The sequence below is a fragment of the Rhopalosiphum padi genome, unplaced genomic scaffold, assembly GCF_020882245.1.
Source record: "Rhopalosiphum padi isolate XX-2018 unplaced genomic scaffold, ASM2088224v1 scaffold1, whole genome shotgun sequence".
NCBI classification, from domain to species: domain Eukaryota; kingdom Metazoa; phylum Arthropoda; class Insecta; order Hemiptera; family Aphididae; genus Rhopalosiphum; species Rhopalosiphum padi.
Genome location: NW_026869996.1, coordinates 9776246 through 9792360, shown reverse-complemented (window position 1 = coordinate 9792360; position 16115 = coordinate 9776246). Strand labels below are relative to the sequence as shown.

The 16115-nt window shown below is 25.7% G+C and overlaps 3 long non-coding RNA genes across 3 annotated transcripts; 1 reads left to right on the top strand and 2 right to left on the bottom strand.

Annotated features, from left to right (window-relative positions):
- Positions 1-237: 237 nt before the first annotated feature.
- On the top strand, positions 238-1321 carry LOC132931377 (uncharacterized). Its single transcript, XR_009662564.1, has 2 exons — positions 238-361; positions 1095-1321. It is a non-coding gene; the product is annotated as an uncharacterized LOC132931377 (long non-coding RNA).
- An 8478-nt stretch (positions 1322-9799) lies between these two features.
- LOC132931336 (uncharacterized) lies at positions 9800-11918 on the bottom strand. Its single transcript, XR_009662466.1, has 4 exons — positions 11571-11918; positions 11147-11276; positions 10355-10455; positions 9800-10030 (listed from the first exon to the last, which is right to left on the bottom strand). It is a non-coding gene; the product is annotated as an uncharacterized LOC132931336 (long non-coding RNA).
- Positions 11919-13551: 1633 nt separating this feature from the next.
- On the bottom strand, positions 13552-14225 carry LOC132931434 (uncharacterized). The gene is made up of 2 exons (XR_009662615.1): positions 14105-14225; positions 13552-13782 (listed from the first exon to the last, which is right to left on the bottom strand). It is a non-coding gene; the product is annotated as an uncharacterized LOC132931434 (long non-coding RNA).
- Positions 14226-16115: the final 1890 nt, after the last annotated feature.

Below are 16115 nucleotides of genomic sequence, written 5' to 3'. Positions count from 1 at the left end.
ATTTATACATTTGTATTTTAATTCATGTTACTACTGTAAGATTCTTTCAAATATTTTCTATTAAGAATGTAGTTGGTCTCTTAGTTTTTGTTTGATTGTTTTAATTTCTGAATTATTCAATGGTTACCAAACACTAGTTGTCATAAAAAGATTTTCGTTCACCTTATGGTGTGTAGTAGTGAAATTTTATCCTCCAACCATTTTATAAATTTAACTGACTAAATATTTTCAGATGGCAGTACATAGATCACTCGATGCATGCTGAGACATGAATTCACATTTCTACCACTTCGGAAAGTATCAATATCCTACATGTAAAATGGACTAGAAGATACTGAAAATATTAATGGTTTTATACAATGTACGTGTAATTGATATTTAATTAAGAGTAGTGTGACAATAAGTTAATGCCGAGAAATTCTGACAATTACATGAAGAAAGAAATTCAAATTTTGTATTACTAACTTTCATTAATTTCATTTAAGCTTATACTTCATAAACACTATAAAACGTGTATTTATATGGTAATTTAGACAAATATAAAAATTCATATTTTTAACTGCTTATAAAACACTCAATTCTCACGTTAGTCACATCAAACTCAGATTATTAGATTAAGAAAAATATTCTAATTTTCTATTATTAACTTTCATTAATTTCATTTAAGCTTATACTTCATAAACACTATAAAACGTGTTTTTATATGATAATTTAGACAAATATAAAAATTCATAGTTTTAACTGCTTATAATAAACTCAATTCTAATGTTAATGTCATCAAACTCAAACCATTAGATTAAGAAAGATATTCTAATTTTCTATTATTAACTTTCATTAATTTCATTTAACCTTATACTTCATAAACACTATAATACGTGTTTTTATATGATAATTTAGACAATTATAAAAATTCATATGTATTTCATATTGAAAAGAATCAATTTTAAGTTTTTCTACAAGTGTCTTCTTTAGTTACACTTATTTTATATTCAAATTCGACAAAACATGCTGGTAGATTTGTACTATCTTTTATTATTTATCATAATTATTGTTTCTCCAATCATTATACTTATTTAATAGACTTTTTTCTTTAGATGGCAATACAGCAGATCACTCAAGGCTTGCTGAGACATGACTACGCATTCATACCAGTTGAGAAAATATCATTATCCTACGTTGAAAATTAACTAGAAGATACTGATAATTATATAGGTTTTATGCAATGTACGTGAAATGGCTATTGAATGTAATTGATAGTAAATTAATAGTAGTGTAACAATTGAAATTTGTTAAAAATCTGAATAAAGGATTGGGAAACACATTTAGCTTGAAATTTTCATTCATAACACTTGCCTTAGCTGTAAAAATCTTTTAATATTATTTACTATATTTATTTCATTAATAGGTTTTAATTTAACCACATCCCAAATTGATTTAATTTAAATTGTCAAGATTCAATAGATGTTTTACGGTGATTTTATTCAAATATAATTTCATATTATTATGTTCAAATCAGAATTATTTCTGAAGAATAGTAATGTCATACTATATTGCAAAAAATCAATTTTATATTTTCCTATGAGTGTATTTTAAAGTTACAATTATTTTACCTTCAAATTCAACAAAACAGCTGGTAGATTTTAATAATATTTGATTGCTTATCATAAATAATGTTTCTTATCATCTATTATATGATTATATTTCATATCTTTTTGCATTTATACATTTGTATTTTAATTCATGTTACTACTGTAAGATTCTTTCAAATATTTTCTATTAAGAATGTAGTTGGTCTCTTAGTTTTTGTTTGATTGTTTTAATTTCTGAATTATTCAATGGTTACCAAACACTAGTTGTCATAAAAAGATTTTCGTTCACCTTATGGTGTGTAGTAGTGAAATTTTATCCACCAACCATTTTATAAATTTAACTGACTAAATATTTTCAGATGGCAGTACATAGATCACTCGATGCATGCTGAGACATGAATTCACATTTCTACCACTTCGGAAAGTATCAATATCCTACATGTAAAATGGACTAGAAGATACTGAAAATATTAATGGTTTTATACAATGTACGTGTAATTGATATTTAATTAAGAGTAGTGTGACAATAAGTTAATGCCGAGAAATTCTGACAATTACATGAAGAAAGAAATTCAAATTTTGTATTACTAACTTTCATTAATTTCATTTAAGCTTATACTTCATAAACACTATAAAACGTGTATTTATATGGGAATTTAGACAAATATAAAAATTCATATTTTTAACTGCTTATAAAACACTCAATTCTCACGTTAGTCACATCAAACTCAGATTATTAGATTAAGAAAAATATTCTAATTTTCTATTATTAACTTTCATTAATTTCATTTAAGCTTATACTTCATAAACACTATAAAACGTGTTTTTATATGATAATTTAGACAAATATAAAAATTCATAGTTTTAACTGCTTATAATAAACTCAATTCTAATGTTAATGTCATCAAACTCAGACCATTAGATTAAGAAAGATATTCTAATTTTCTATTATTAACTTTCATTAATTTCATTTAAGCGTATACTTCATAAACACTATAAAACGTGTTTTTATATGATAATTTAGACAAATATAAAAATTCATAGTTTTAACTGCTTATAATAAACTCAATTCTAATGTTAATGTCATCAAACTCAGACCATTAGATTAAGAAAGATATTCTAATTTTCTATTATTAACTTTCATTAATTTCATTCAAGCTTATACTTCATAAACACTATAATACATGTTTTTATATGATAATTTAGACAATTATAAAAATTCATATGTATTTTATATTGAAAAGAATCAATTTTAAGTTTTTCTACAAGTGTCTTCTTTAGTTACACTTATTTTATATTCAAATTCGACAAAACATGCTGGTAGATTTGTACTATCTTTTATTATTTATCATAATTATTGTTTCTCCAATCATTATACTTATTTAATAGACTTTTTTCTTTAGATGGCAATACAGCAGATCACTCAAGGCTTGCTGAGACATGACTACGCATTCATACCAGTTGAGAAAATATCATTATCCTACGTTGAAAATTAACTAGAAGATACTGATAATTATATAGGTTTTATGCAATGTACGTGAAATGGCTATTGAATGTAATTGATAGTAAATTAATAGTAGTGTAACAATTGAAATTTGTTAAAAATCTGAATAAAGGATTGGGAAACACATTTAGCTTGAAATTTTCATTCATAACACTTGCCTTAGCTGTAAAAATCTTTTAATATTATTTACTATATTTATTTCATTAATAGGTTTTAATTTAACCACATCCCAAATTGATTTAATTTAAATTGTCAAGATTCAATAGATGTTTTACGGTGATTTTATTCAAATATAATTTCATATTATTATGTTCAAATCAGAATTATTTCTGAAGAATAGTAATGTCATACTATATTGCAAAAAATCAATTTTATATTTTCCTATGAGTGTATTTTAAAGTTACAATTATTTTACCTTCAAATTCAACAAAACAGCTGGTAGATTTTAATAATATTTGATTGCTTATCATAAATAATGTTTCTTATCATCTATTATATGATTATATTTCATATCTTTTTGCATTTATACATTTGTATTTTAATTCATGTTACTACTGTAAGATTCTTTCAAATATTTTCTATTAAGAATGTAGTTGGTCTCTTAGTTTTTGTTTGATTGTTTTAATTTCTGAATTATTCAATGGTTACCAAACACTAGTTGTCATAAAAAGATTTTCGTTCACCTTATGGTGTGTAGTAGTGACATTTTATCCTCCAACCATTTTATAAATTTAACTGACTAAATATTTTCAGATGGCAGTACATAGATCACTCGATGCATGCTGAGACATGAATTCACATTTCTACCACTTCGGAAAGTATCAATATCCTACATGTAAAATGGACTAGAAGATACTGAAAATATTAATGGTTTTATACAATGTACGTGTAATGGTTATCGACTGTAATTGATATTTAATTAAGAGTAGTGTGACAATAAGTTAATGCCGAGAAATTCTGACAATTACATGAAGAAAGAAATTCAAATTTTGTATTACTAACTTTCATTAATTTCATTTAAGCTTATACTTCATAAACACTATAAAACGTGTATTTATATGGTAATTTAGACAAATATAAAAATTCATATTTTTAACTGCTTATAAAACACTCAATTCTCACGTTAGTCACATCAAACTCAGATTATTAGATTAAGAAAAATATTCTAATTTTCTATTATTAACTTTCATTAATTTCATTTAAGCTTAAACTTCATAAACACTATAAAACGTGTTTTTATATGATAATTTAGACAAATATAAAAATTCATAGTTTTAACTGCTTATAATAAACTCAATTCTAATGTTAATGTCATCAAACTCAGACCATTAGATTAAGAAAGATATTCTAATTTTCTATTATTAAATTTCATTAATTTCATTTAAGCGTATACTTCATAAACACTATAAAACGTGTTTTTATATGATAATTTAGACAAATATAAAAATTCATAGCTTTAACTGCTTATAATAAACTCAATTCTAATGTTAATGTCATCAAACTCAGACCATTAGATTAAGAATGATATTCTAATTTTCTATTATTAACTTTCATTAATTTCATTCAAGCTTATACTTCATAAACACTATAATACATGTTTTTATATGATAATTTAGACAATTATAAAAATTCATATGTATTTTATATTGAAAAGAATCAATTTTAAGTTTTTCTACAAGTGTCTTCTTTAGTTACACTTATTTTATATTCAAATTCGACAAAACATGCTGGTAGATTTGTACTATCTTTTATTATTTATCATAATTATTGTTTCTCCAATCATTATACTTATTTAATAGACTTTTTTCTTTAGATGGCAATACAGCAGATCACTCAAGGCTTGCTGAGACATGACTACGCATTCATACCAGTTGAGAAAATATCATTATCCTACGTTGAAAATTAACTAGAAGATACTGATAATTATATAGGTTTTATGCAATGTACGTGAAATGGCTATTGAATGTAATTGATAGTAAATTAATAGTAGTGTAACAATTGAAATTTGTTAAAAATCTGAATAAAGGATTGGGAAACACATTTAGCTTGAAATTTTCATTCATAACACTTGCCTTAGCTGTAAAAATCTTTTAATATTATTTACTATATTTATTTCATTAATAGGTTTTAATTTAACCACATCCCAAATTGATTTAATTTAAATTGTCAAGATTCAATAGATGTTTTACGGTGATTTTATTCAAATATAATTTCATATTATTATGTTCAAATCAGAATTATTTCTGAAGAATAGTAATGTCATACTATATTGCAAAAAATCAATTTTATATTTTCCTATGAGTGTATTTTAAAGTTACAATTATTTTACCTTCAAATTCAACAAAACAGCTGGTAGATTTTAATAATATTTGATTGCTTATCATAAATAATGTTTCTTATCATCTATTATATGATTATATTTCATATCTTTTTGCATTTATACATTTGTATTTTAATTCATGTTACTACTGTAAGATTCTTTCAAATATTTTCTATTAAGAATGTAGTTGGTCTCTTAGTTTTTGTTTGATTGTTTTAATTTCTGAATTATTCAATGGTTACCAAACACTAGTTGTCATAAAAAGATTTTCGTTCACCTTATGGTGTGTAGTAGTGACATTTTATCCTCCAACCATTTTATAAATTTAACTGACTAAATATTTTCAGATGGCAGTACATAGATCACTCGATGCATGCTGAGACATGAATTCACATTTCTACCACTTCGGAAAGTATCAATATCCTACATGTAAAATGGACTAGAAGATACTGAAAATATTAATGGTTTTATACAATGTACGTGTAATGGTTATCGACTGTAATTGATATTTAATTAAGAGTAGTGTGACAATAAGTTAATGCCGAGAAATTCTGACAATTACATGAAGAAAGAAATTCAAATTTTGTATTACTAACTTTCATTAATTTCATTTAAGCTTATACTTCATAAACACTATAAAACGTGTATTTATATGGTAATTTAGACAAATATAAAAATTCATATTTTTAACTGCTTATAAAACACTCAATTCTCACGTTAGTCACATCAAACTCAGATTATTAGATTAAGAAAAATATTCTAATTTTCTATTATTAACTTTCATTAATTTCATTTAAGCTTAAACTTCATAAACACTATAAAACGTGTTTTTATATGATAATTTAGACAAATATAAAAATTCATAGTTTTAACTGCTTATAATAAACTCAATTCTAATGTTAATGTCATCAAACTCAGACCATTAGATTAAGAAAGATATTCTAATTTTCTATTATTAAATTTCATTAATTTCATTTAAGCGTATACTTCATAAACACTATAAAACGTGTTTTTATATGATAATTTAGACAAATATAAAAATTCATAGCTTTAACTGCTTATAATAAACTCAATTCTAATGTTAATGTCATCAAACTCAGACCATTAGATTAAGAATGATATTCTAATTTTCTATTATTAACTTTCATTAATTTCATTCAAGCTTATACTTCATAAACACTATAATACATGTTTTTATATGATAATTTAGACAATTATAAAAATTCATATGTATTTTATATTGAAAAGAATCAATTTTAAGTTTTTCTACAAGTGTCTTCTTTAGTTACACTTATTTTATATTCAAATTCGACAAAACATGCTGGTAGATTTGTACTATCTTTTATTATTTATCATAATTATTGTTTCTCCAATCATTATACTTATTTAATAGACTTTTTTCTTTAGATGGCAATACAGCAGATCACTCAAGGCTTGCTGAGACATGACTACGCATTCATACCAGTTGAGAAAATATCATTATCCTACGTTGAAAATTAACTAGAAGATACTGATAATTATATAGGTTTTATGCAATGTACGTGAAATGGCTATTGAATGTAATTGATAGTAAATTAATAGTAGTGTAACAATTGAAATTTGTTAAAAATCTGAATAAAGGATTGGGAAACACATTTAGCTTGAAATTTTCATTCATAACACTTGCCTTAGCTGTAAAAATCTTTTAATATTATTTACTATATTTATTTCATTAATAGGTTTTAATTTAACCACATCCCAAATTGATTTAATTTAAATTGTCAAGATTCAATAGATGTTTTACGGTGATTTTATTCAAATATAATTTCATATTATTATGTTCAAATCAGAATTATTTCTGAAGAATAGTAATGTCATACTATATTGCAAAAAATCAATTTTATATTTTCCTATGAGTGTATTTTAAAGTTACAATTATTTTACCTTCAAATTCAACAAAACAGCTGGTAGATTTTAATAATATTTGATTGCTTATCATAAATAATGTTTCTTATCATCTATTATATGATTATATTTCATATCTTTTTGCATTTATACATTTGTATTTTAATTCATGTTACTACTGTAAGATTCTTTCAAATATTTTCTATTAAGAATGTAGTTGGTCTCTTAGTTTTTGTTTGATTGTTTTAATTTCTGAATTATTCAATGGTTACCAAACACTAGTTGTCATAAAAAGATTTTCGTTCACCTTATGGTGTGTAGTAGTGAAATTTTATCCTCCAACCATTTTATAAATTTAACTGACTAAATATTTTCAGATGGCAGTACATAGATCACTCGATGCATGCTGAGACATGAATTCACATTTCTACCACTTCGGAAAGTATCAATATCCTACATGTAAAATGGACTAGAAGATACTGAAAATATTAATGGTTTTATACAATGTACGTGTAATGGTTATCGACTGTAATTGATATTTAATTAAGAGTAGTGTGACAATAAGTTAATGCCGAGAAATTCTGACAATTACATGAAGAAAGAAATTCAAATTTTGTATTACTAACTTTCATTAATTTCATTTAAGCTTATACTTCATAAACACTTTAAAACGTGTATTTATATGGGAATTTAGACAAATATAAAAATTCATATTTTTAACTGCTTATAAAACACTCAATTCTCACGTTAGTCACATCAAACTCAGATTATTAGATTAAGAAAAATATTCTAATTTTCTATTATTAACTTTCATTAATTTCATTTAAGCTTATACTTCATAAACACTATAAAACGTGTTTTTATATGATAATTTAGACAAATATAAAAATTCATAGTTTTAACTGCTTATAATAAACTCAATTCTAATGTTAATGTCATCAAACTCTAAATAAGAAATAATAATTATGATAAGCCATAAAAGATAGTACCTACAAATATACCAGAATGTTTTGTAGAATATAAATGTACCTATTATAAGTGTGACTAAAGAATACATTTGTACAACTGAAAATTTGCTCCTTTTCAATATGAAAAAAGTGGGTATCGCTCCGCTGTATAGTAGAGATGGAGAGTAGGTCACTGGTCACTTTAATGGATGTGTTAAATTTGAATGCAACGACGTGTAGCATTGTATACGAAAAACGATTCTGAACGGAGATGATTTGTCAGTCAATGATAATTAGTTGGATATATTATATTATTACCTATATTTAAATTGTAATATATCGTTATTTTACGCGATTTCGTAAAAAATTATATTTCATACGCACATAAAATGTTTTCTAAATCGACAATGGATTTTTTTTTGTTTACGGTTACTTGAAGGAAAACTTATGGATAACCTAGTATTGGATTTGTGAACCTTAAGTATAAATCACAAAGATTTTATGAATTTTCAACTTCAAAATTCTTTGCAAATTTTCGTGATTTCGATATATTTTCTAAACATTTGAACTTTAAATGCTTATAAACAAAAATTGTGACTAACGATTTTTGATTTATTTTTTACTACGATAAGTTTCAATTATCTATAAGTAGCTTAAAAAATGTCAAAATATTTTGAAAATTTAATCGCAAATAGATAACGCTAATATAAACGTTTGTTGAAAATTTCAAGTATTTACAATGATTCGTTTTTGAGTTACAGCAAAATCAAAAAAATCGATTTTGTCTTTTCAAAGAGGGGCTGAAGTCAAAACCGAAGCATTATTACTACTCCAAAAAGTGATGACGGACACAAACATCATTGTAAAATCAATACATTCATCACTCCGTTCAGAATCTAAAAATATTAATTTGTATTATTCGTCAAAATTGACTTGTAAAATCATATTTTATAGTTTTTATGAAGTAAAAATATCTGGTTAAATGAAACATGTGCAAGTTAAAAATTATAAATCAGAATCATTTTCGTAATCGAGTAGTCAAGGATCAAGACACTTACTTGTGTTAACTTCGGGCATAAAATATGAACAATTCGTTTATAATATCAAAAATCTTTATTAAATGAACAACAACTACACCCAATAGCTAAGTAAAAACAACCGTCAATTATGTCAAAAGGCCGTCCGGCGAACGGCACACACGCAACCAACTAGTTTTACTCTGAGGCGATCGGGCATCGGCCGACGGATGTCGTAGCCACTACCGCCCTCTGTCGGTGCATACATTTAATAATTTTGAGTGTTTTATAAGCAGTTTCAAAATGGGAATTTGTCAAAATTATCATATAAAAACATGTATTATAGTGTATTCAAAATACCAGGTTAAATGAAACACGTGAAAGATAATAATGGTAAATTTCTTAAACTATTGTTCAAGCTTCTAAACATTAACTTAATATTTGAGTGTTTTATAAATGTTTTATAATGATCATTTAAATATAGTAAAAATAAAATATATTTATAGCATAGGTAAATTTTAAGAATAAACAATACAAGCTAAAGGTGTTTACTATTATTTTATTCAGATATTTAACAAATCTCAATTGTTTCACAGCTATTAATTTAGTATCAATTATATTCAATAACCATTGCACGCACATTGCATAAATCCAATATTATTATCAGTATCTTCTAGTCCATTTTCAACATAGGATGTTGATACTTTCCTTGGTGGTAGAAATGTGAATTCGTGTCTCAGCGTGCCTTGATTGATCTGATATACTGCCAACTGAAAAAATGTAGTAAGTTAATAATGTATAACGGTTGGAGAATAACTTGAGAATATAGTGTTTTACTATGACAGTTCAAAGTATGAATTTGTAATATTAGTCAATATTATCATATAAAAAACATGTTTTATAGTGTTTATTATTAAGTATGAGCCTAAATGAAATATATGGAAGTTAATAATGGTAAATAAGAACCATTTACTTAATATAATGGTTAGGGTTTTATGACACTACCTTTTTGTAACACTACTATTAATTGAATATCAATTACATTCAATACCCATTACACGCACGTTGCATAAAACCATTAATATTAGCAGTACCTTCTATTCCATTTTCAACGGAAGATGTTGTAACTTTCCCAAGTGATAGAAATGTTAATTCATGGTCTCAGCATGCCTCGAGTGATCTGCTATACTGCCATCTAAAACACAAAGTAGTCAGTTAAATATGTATAATGGTTAAAGAAATAATTATAATGCTTAGCAACAAAAGAGATAGTACAAATCTACCAGAATGTTTTGTTGAGTTTTAATGTAAAACAAAATATAAGTAAAGAATACACTTGTACATTAACATAAAATTGCTGATTTTCAATATTAAAATAATAAGAGTTTGTAATACTTGTATACATTATACAATAAGAATCATTGTCATAATCTAGTAATCAAGGTTTCTAGACACTAACATGAGAATTGAGTGTTTTATAAGCAGTTAAAAATATGACTTTGTAATATTTGTTAAAATTACCATATAAAATCATTTTTTATAGTGTTTATGAAGTATCAGCTTAAATGACCAATATGGATGTTAGTAATGGTAAATAAGAATCATTTACTTAATCTAATTGTCTAGGTTTCATGACACTAACTTGATAATTGAGATTCTTATGAGCAGCTAAAAATATGAATTTGTAATATGAGTCAAAATTGTGATATATAAGCACGTTTTATAGTGTTTATTATTAAGTATGAGCCTAAATGAAATATATGGAAGTTAATAATGGTAAATAAGAACCATTTACTTAATATAATGGTTAGGGTTTTATGACACTACCTTTTTGCAACACTACTATTAATTTAATATCAATTAAATTCAATACCCATTACACGCACGTTGCACAAAACCATTATTATTAGCAGTGTCGTCTAGTACATTTTCAACGTAGGATGTTGATATTTAGCGTAGTGGTAGAAATGTGAATTCATGTGTCAGCATGTATTGAATGATCTGCTATACTGCCATCTAAAAATAAAAAATAGTCAGTTAAATATGTGTAGTGTTTGGAGAATAACTTGAGAATACAGTGTTTTACAAGCAGTTCAAAGTATGACTTTGTAATGTTTGTTTAAATTATCATATCAAAATTATGATATTAAATCATTTTTTATTGTGTGTATGAAGCATCACCTTAAATGTAATATTTGAAAGTCAATTATGGAAAATTAGAATCATTTGCTTATAATCTAATGGTCAGGGTTTCATGACACTGACTTTTTGTTACACTACTATTAATTTAATATCAATTAAATTCAATACCCATTACACGCACGTTGCACAAAACCATTATTATTAGCAGTATCGTCTAGTACATTTTCAACGTAGGATATTGATATTTAGCATAGTGGTAGAAATGTGAATTCATGTCTCAGCATGTATTGAATGATCTGCTGTACTGCCATCTAAAAAAAAAATAGTAAGTTAAATATGTATAATGGTTGGAGGATAGAATGTCGCTACTAGACACCGTAAGGAGGACAACAATTTTTATATAACGACTATTACGTGGACAACACTGAATAATTTTGAAATGGAAACAATCAAAACATAAACTAACAGACAAACTTCATTTTTATTACAAAATTCTTGAAAACAATTTACAGTTGAAACTCAAATACAAATACGAATGTAAAACTGGAAAATGATATGAAATATAGACATAATATATAAACAGACGATAAGAAATAATAACTATGATAAGCCATAAAAGATAGTACCTACAAATATACCAGAATGTTTTGTAGAATATAAATGTACCTATTATAAGTGTGACTAAAGAATACATTTGTACAACTGAAAATTTGCTCCTTTTCAATATGAAAAAAGTGGGTATCGCTCCGCTGTATAGTAGAGATGGAGAGTAGGTCACTGGTCACTTTAATGGATGTGTTAAATTTGAATGCAACGACGGGTAGCATTGTATACGAAAAACGATTCTGAACGGAGATGATTTGTCAGTCAATGATAATTAGTTGGATATATTATATTATTACCTATATTTAAATTGTAATATATCGTTATTTTACGCGATTTCGTAAAAAATTATATTTCATACGCACATAAAATGTTTTCTAAATTGACAATGGATTTTTTTTTGTTTACGGTTACTTGAAGGAAAACTTATGGATAACCTAGTATTGGATTTGTGAACCTTAAGTATAAATCACAAAGATTTTATGAATTTTCAACTTCAAAATTCTTTGCAAATTTTCGTGATTTCGATATATTTTCTAAACATTTGAACTTTAAATGCATATAAACAAAAATTGTGACTAACGATTTTTGATTTATTTTTTACTACGATAAGTTTCAATTATCTATAAGTAGCTTAAAAAATGTCAAAATATTTTGAAAATTTAATCGCAAATAGATAACGCTAATATAAACGTTTGTTGAAAATTTCAAGTATTTACAATGATTCGTTTTTGAGTTACAGCAAAATCAAAAAATCGATTTTGTCTTTTCAAAGAGGGGCTGAAGTCAAAACCGAAGCATTATTACTACTCCAAAAAGTGATGACGGACACAAAAATAATACAAACATCATTGTAAAATCAATACATTCATCACTCCGTTCAGAATCTAAAAATATTAATTTGTATTATTCGTCAAAATTGACTTGTAAAATCATATTTTATAGTTTTTATGAAGTAAAAATATCTGGTTAAATGAAACATGTGCAAGTTAAAAATTATAAATCAGAATCATTTTCGTAATCGAGTAGTCAAGGATCAAGACACTTACTTGTGTTAACTTCGGGCATAAAATATGAACAATTCGTTTATAATATCAAAAATCTTTATTAAATGAACAACAACTACACCCAATAGCTAAGTAAAAACAACCGTCAATTATGTCAAAAGGCCGTCCGGCGAACGGCACACACGCAACCAACTAGTTTTACTCTGAGGCGATCGGGCATCGGCCGACGGATGTCGTAGCCACTACCGCCCTCTGTCGGTGCATACATTTAATAATTTTGAGTGTTTTATAAGCAGTTTCAAAATGGGAATTTGTCAAAATTATCATATAAAAACATGTATTATAGTGTATTCAAAATACCAGGTTAAATGAAACACGTGAAAGATAATAATGGTAAATTTCTTAAACTATTGTTCAAGCTTCTAAACATTAACTTAATATTTGAGTGTTTTATAAATGTTTTATAATGATCATTTAAATATAGTAAAAATAAAATATATTTATAGCATAGGTAAATTTTAAGAATAAACAATACAAGCTAAAGGTGTTTACTATTATTTTATTCAGATATTTAACAAATCTCAATTGTTTCACAGCTATTAATTTAGTATCAATTATATTCAATAACCATTGCACGCACATTGCATAAATCCAATATTATTATCAGTATCTTCTAGTCCATTTTCAACATAGGATGTTGATACTTTCCTTGGTGGTAGAAATGTGAATTCGTGTCTCAGCGTGCCTTGATTGATCTGATATACTGCCAACTGAAAAAATGTAGTAAGTTAATAATGTATAACGGTTGGAGAATAACTTGAGAATATAGTGTTTTACAGGCAGTTCAAAGTATGAATTTGTAATATTAGTCAATATTATCATATAAAAAACATGTTTTATAGTGTTTATTATTAAGTATGAGCCTAAATGAAATATATGGAAGTTAATAATGGTAAATAAGAACCATTTACTTAATATAATGGTTAGGGTTTTATGACACTACCTTTTTGTAACACTACTATTAATTGAATATCAATTACATTCAATACCCATTACACGCACGTTGCATAAAACCATTAATATTAGCAGTACCTTCTATTCCATTTTCAACGGAAGATGTTGTAACTTTCCCAAGTGATAGAAATGTTAATTCATGGTCTCAGCATGCCTCGAGTGATCTGCTATACTGCCATCTAAAACACAAAGTAGTCAGTTAAATATGTATAATGGTTAAAGAAATAATTATAATGCTTAGCAACAAAAGAGATAGTACAAATCTACCAGAATGTTTTGTTGAGTTTTAATGTAAAACAAAATATAAGTAAAGAATACACTTGTACATTAACATAAAATTGCTGATTTTCAATATTAAAATAATAAGAGTTTGTAATACTTGTATACATTATACAATAAGAATCATTGTCATAATCTAGTAATCAAGGTTTCTAGACACTAACATGAGAATTGAGTGTTTTATAAGCAGTTAAAAATATGACTTTGTAATATTTGTTAAAATTACCATATAAAATCATTTTTTATAGTGTTTATGAAGTATCAGCTTAAATGACCAATATGGATGTTAGTAATGGTAAATAAGAATCATTTACTTAATCTAATTGTCTAGGTTTCATGACACTAACTTGATAATTGAGATTCTTATGAGCAGCTAAAAATATGAATTTGTAATATGAGTCAAAATTGTGATATATAAGCACGTTTTATAGTGTTTATTATTAAGTATGAGCCTAAATGAAATATATGGAAGTTAATAATGGTAAATAAGAACCATTTACTTAATATAATGGTTAGGGTTTTATGACACTACCTTTTTGCAACACTACTATTAATTGAATATCAATTACATTCAATACCCATTACACGCACGTTGCATAAAACCATTAATATTAGCAGTACCTTCTATTCCATTTTCAACGGAAGATGTTGTAACTTTCCCAAGTGATAGAAATGTTAATTCATGGTCTCAGCATGCCTCGAGTGATCTGCTATACTGCCATCTAAAACACAAAGTAGTCAGTTAAATATGTATAATGGTTAAAGAAATAATTATAATGCTTAGCAACAAAAGAGATAGTACAAATCTACCAGAATGTTTTGTTGAGTTTTAATGTAAAACAAAATATAAGTAAAGAATACACTTGTACATTAACATAAAATTGCTGATTTTCAATATTAAAATAATAAGAGTTTGTAATACTTGTATACATTATACAATAAGAATCATTGTCATAATCTAGTAATCAAGGTTTCTAGACACTAACATGAGAATTGAGTGTTTTATAAGCAGTTAAAAATATGACTTTGTAATATTTGTTAAAATTACCATATAAAATCATTTTTTATAGTGTTTATGAAGTATCAGCTTAAATGACCAATATGGATGTTAGTAATGGTAAATAAGAATCATTTACTTAATCTAATTGTCTAGGTTTCATGACACTAACTTGATAATTGAGATTCTTATGAGCAGCTAAAAATATGAATTTGTAATATGAGTCAAAATTGTGATATATAAGCACGTTTTATAGTGTTTATTATTAAGTATGAGCCTAAATGAAATATATGGAAGTTAATAATGGTAAATAAGAACCATTTACTTAATATAATGGTTAGGGTTTTATGACACTACCTTTTTGTAACACTACTATTAATTGAATATCAATTACATTCAATACCCATTACACGCACGTTGCATAAAACCATTAATATTAGCAGTACCTTCTATTCCATTTTCAACGGAAGATGTTGTAACTTTCCCAAGTGATAGAAATGTTAATTCATGGTCTCAGCATGCCTCGACTGATCTGCTATACTGCCATCTAAAACACAAAGTAGTCAGTTAAATATGTATAATGGTTAAAGAAATAATTATAATGCTTAGCAACAAAAGAGATAGTACAAATCTACCAGAATGTTTTGTTGAGTTTTAATGTAAAACAAAATATAAGTAAAGAATACACTTGTACATTAACATAAAATTGCTGATTTTCAATATTAAAATAATAAGAGTTTGTAATACTTGTATACATTATACAATAAGAATCATTGTCATAATCTAGTAATCAAGGTTTCTAGACACTAACAT